Here is a 4,827-nt window from a genome sequence, read left to right on the forward strand (position 1 = left end):
TAAGGATACAGATCCTGCATTTTCTTTTTTATTTTTTTATTAGTTACACATGACAGTACAATGATCTTGACAATTCATATATTTGAATCAAATGGGGCATAATTTCTCATTTTTCTGATTGTACAGGTTGCAAAATCACATTGGTCATACAGTCACCTATATACATACAGCAATAATAATGTCTATTTTATTCTGCTGCCCTTCCTATCCCCTCTTCCCTTCCCCTCCCCTCCCATCACATCAGAAGAGCATTCTTTTCTTTGAAGTGTTTCTCAATGCAATATGGACATCTTTGTTTCTCAAACTGTAGATGACAGGGTTCCTTATTGGTCCCACAACAATATAAAAATTTGTGGATACTTTAATCTTGATCCAAAGACCCAGTAGGAGAAGGTGTAAGGTACATAAATGCTAATGCTCCAAAGAAAAGAGAAACAGCAATAATATGAGAGCTGCAGGTACTGAATGCTTTAGACCTGCCCTCTGTGGAACAGATGCTGGAAATGTTGGAGAGGATCAAGGTGTAAGAAATGAAAATGATAAGGCTAGGCCCTATAACATTGACACCCACCACAATGAAAACCACCAGCTCATTGATGGAGGTGCTTGTGCAGGAGAGCTTCAGGAGAGGAGGGATGTCACATATGTAGTGACTAATGATGTTGCTTTCATAGAAGCTGAGTCTTACCATGCATTCAGTGTGGGCCATGGCACCCACAAGCTCCATGGCATACACACCCACCATCAGCAAGAGGCAGACTTGATGGGACATGGTGACCTTGTAAAGCAGAGGCTTACAGATGGCCACATATCGATCATAGGCCATTGATGTCAAAATATAGCACTCGTCGAAACAAAGAAGCAGAAGAAAAAGAGCCAAGCCATGCACTCTGCATAAGAGATGATGTTCTGATTTATATATAGCGCATCAGCATTGGCGGTGGGGGGGACTGGGGGGTGGGTAATGACGGATGAGTAGCAGAGATCTGTGAAGAAAAGGTTGAAGAGGAAGTAGTACATGGAAGTGTGCAGGTGAGGATTCAGAACAATCAAGCCCAGGTTCCCCACCACAGAGACCAAGTAGGTTCCTAAGAAGAGGAGGAAGAGAGGCAGCTGGAGCTTTGGCTGTTGTGTTAAACCCAGCAGGATAAACTGGGTCACTTGAAGAGCCACTGCCTGAGACCATTCCCCCCTGAGACAAGTCTGTGAGAAAAGAAGAAATAGTAACATTAAAATGAGAACCCAGCTCTCTCCACCCAGACCCAATATAATGAGATGGAGACCCAGATGGGGAGATGAACTCAAGCTCACCTTTATCTGTGTCTGTTTTCTCCATTTTATAATCTTCAAGATATATAAAATATGAATATTTTTTTAAAAACACACAAGGCAATTTCTGAGAGGATAAGGTTCAGCTCCCACCCACAGGATCAACGGTGGTCTCAGCAGGGAGCAGATGAGGTTTTTCAAGGACTCTCTGGCTCCCACAAATGAGGTTTGGAAGAACAGCAGGATAGGTACAATTCAGCACTCACCCTTCTGCATCAGGACTTCAGGAGAGGCTCTTGATAACACTTCTGCTCTATTCTCAGAGAATGATAGATAACTATGATAAATTTTAGAGGGGCACAGCCCAGAAAAGAGTTTTTCTTCTTTTGATGTTATTGCTTTTGTTTGGGATGAATTTTGGACAGAGGAATTCAGCACACAACCCTCAGTCTTTCAGGCTCTGAGAAGCTATGAATTACAGAACATGATTTTGATGGTGGCTTTGCCCACTGTGCTATTCACCCTACAAGGTAGTAAATAGGTTCCACTGTTACCATAAAAGCCATCTACTAATATGACCCAAGAGGTTTTATGAGTTTGGAAATACTAGGGGCCTGATTAAAAATTTGGAAGACCTGTTTTCCCCAGAGATCAGGTTTTGCAGTTAAAAGATCTTATCCAACCTGTATCTATCTATATCTATATCTGTCTATCTATATCTATCTAAATAGATAGATACAGATATAGATAAATATAAACAGATATCTATAGATAGATAGATAGATAGATAGATAGATAGATAGATAGATAAATATATGTGTCTTCCTTCAATATATGTTCCCACATACATTTGAAATTAAGCTCCATAATTCATGGATTTTTTCTTTGTTCTTCAATCCTGTTTCTTCAGCACCTGTAATTGTATCTAGCATGTACAGTAGGTAGTTAAGAAATATTTATATAGTAAAAGTTGGATGGTTGAGGATGCCTTTCCTATTTTTCCTGAAACCTGTACTGGATACCACGCAGACTTTTTGCTCCACTGGCAAAGGCTTATGTACTATAAATGCTTTTATTTGTAAACAAGAATGCAGGGCAGGAAAAACATCACTAAGACAAGTAAAAGCCACTGCTGGACTTGTAAAAGGTCATCTAGGAGCCCTCCAGGTCCAAGATGATGAGCTCAAAGAAAGATTTCAGTTAAAAAAAATCTTATCTATCCTACATTTACAGTTCCGTTCATGATAATAACATGAAATATCCTCCCTGAATGTCACCCTGAGGACTTGTACAGGCTGTCTATAAGGTCCCAATATATCAGAAGCAAATTTGAGTAAGTGTAGCAGAGGAAACTCTCAGTTTCCTAAATCAGAACCCACTCCCTCTAGGAGGGCATTGGGAGCCACTCAAAGTTTTTATTTTTATTTTTCTTTATTTTAGTCACAGGATTGAAATAACCACAGTGCTGACTTAGAAGAATTGTATGGTGGCATTGGTAGGAATGACCAGTGTTAGAGAGATGAAGATAATGTAACGTAATAACAAAAGTGAATGAATTAACTGAACAGGCACTTCACAGAAGAAGTAATACTAATGGTCAACAAATATATGAAAAAATGTTCAGCAATTAGAGAAATGCAAATTAAAACCACACCGAGATTCCCTCTCTCTCCAGTTAGAATTGCAATTTCAAGAATACAAGTAGTAATAAATGTTGGCAACGATGTGGGGAGAAAGGTACACTCAGACATTGCTGGTGGGACTGCAAATTGGTGCAACCATACTGGAAAAAAATATGGAGATTGCTCAGAAAACCTGTAATCCCAGCGGCTCCAGAGGCTGAGGCAAGAGGATAATGAGTTCAAAGCCAGCCTCAGCAGAAATAAGGTGCTAAGCAACTCGGTGAGACCCTGTCTCTAAATAAAATACAAAATAGGTCTGGGGGATGCTGGGGTTGTGGCTCAGCAGTAGAGCGCTCATCTAGCATGTGCGAGGCCCTGGGTTCAATCCTCAGCACCACATATAAATAAATAAATAAAATAAAGGTATTGTGTCCAAGTACAACTAAAAACTAAATTTAAAAAAAAATGCTTTTAAAAAAAATAGGCCTGGGGATGTGGCTCAATGGTCAAAGGCCTCTGAGTTTACATCACCCTTGAATCACAAGGGCCTCTGAGCTTGTATCCCTGCTACAAAAAAAAAAAAAAAAAAAAAATATATATATATATATATATATATATATATATATATATATATATATATATATATGAAACTTGAAACCTTTATGTTAACAAAATATACTAAGCTCAGAAAGTCAAGAGTTGTATGTTTTCTCTCATATGTGAAATCTGGAGAGGAAAAAGGAAAAGAAAGGTGTGGGGGTGTGGGGGGGTCTTCGGGAAAATTGGGATACTGGTAAGATAGAGGAAAGAGACCTAGGAGTGGGGGAAGGGGAGGAAAAGGGAAATATTGGGGATATTGGCCAAATTGTAATATTATATTTTGTGCATATACAAATAATGTCACAACAAAATCCCACCATTATGTACAACTATAATGCACAAACAAAAAAATGGAAAAAAAGAGTCAGGAATGAGCAAAATATTCTGAGGCACATCTCAGAGAAAGAATGACTATTTGATAAGTAATGTGTAAGTATAATGTGACTGTTATGCAAACAGAAGAATGAAAGGGAAGAGAGAGTTTTGCAATACAGGACAAGGTCCAAATATCCCTATATTCACTCCAGGTTTGTTCATATTCATACTGGTGGTTTTAAAGGTGAAAGAATGACCTTCATCCTAAACTCCAGTTTAGAATTATACATAAAAAGTCTTCTGGCATCATGATTTGCTAAAATGCAAATTTCCTGGGAACATTTCATGTTCTTGAATCACATAATTGAGAGTTGTTAACATTTCCATAGAAAACACATTTTTTTGTTCTAATTAGTTTTACATGACAGCAGAATAGATTTTGGTTTATTGTACATAAATGTAGCACAGTTTTTCATTTCTCTTGTAGTATAGATGTAGAGTTGCAACATATGTGCAGTTATACATGTACTTAAGGTAATGATATCCATCTCATTTCACCATCTTTCCTACCTCCATGTCCCCTCCCCTCCCTCCATTTGCCCAATCAAATTTCCTCCATTCTTCCCAAGCTGCCCCCACCTTCATTATCGATCAGCATCCACTTATCAGAGAGAACATTTGGCCTTTGATTTGGGGGGATTGGCTTACTTTGCTTAGCATGATATTCTCCAACTCCATCCATTTACCTGCAAATGCCATAATTTTATTCTCTTTTATTGAGTAATACTCCATTGTGTATATATACCACCGTTTCTTTATCCATTCTTCTATTGAAGAGCATCTAGGTTGGTTCCACAGGTTAGCTATTGTGAATTGAACTGCTATAAACATTAATGTGGCTGGGTCACATCAATAGTATGATGATTTTAAATCCTTTGAGTATAGACCAAGGAGTGGGATAGCTGGATCAAATGGTAGTTCTATTCCAAGTTTTTTAAGGAATCTCCATACTGCTTTCCAG

At 38.4% G+C, this 4,827-nt stretch overlaps 1 pseudogene; it reads right to left on the reverse strand.

The window, feature by feature from the left end:
- Positions 1–240: 240 nt before the first annotated feature.
- On the reverse strand, positions 241–4,382 carry LOC114100658 (olfactory receptor 8B8-like; annotated as a pseudogene).
- Positions 4,383–4,827: the final 445 nt, after the last annotated feature.

Source organism: Marmota flaviventris, chromosome 9 (genome assembly GCF_047511675.1).
Source record: "Marmota flaviventris isolate mMarFla1 chromosome 9, mMarFla1.hap1, whole genome shotgun sequence".
Lineage (NCBI taxonomy): Eukaryota > Metazoa > Chordata > Mammalia > Rodentia > Sciuridae > Marmota > Marmota flaviventris.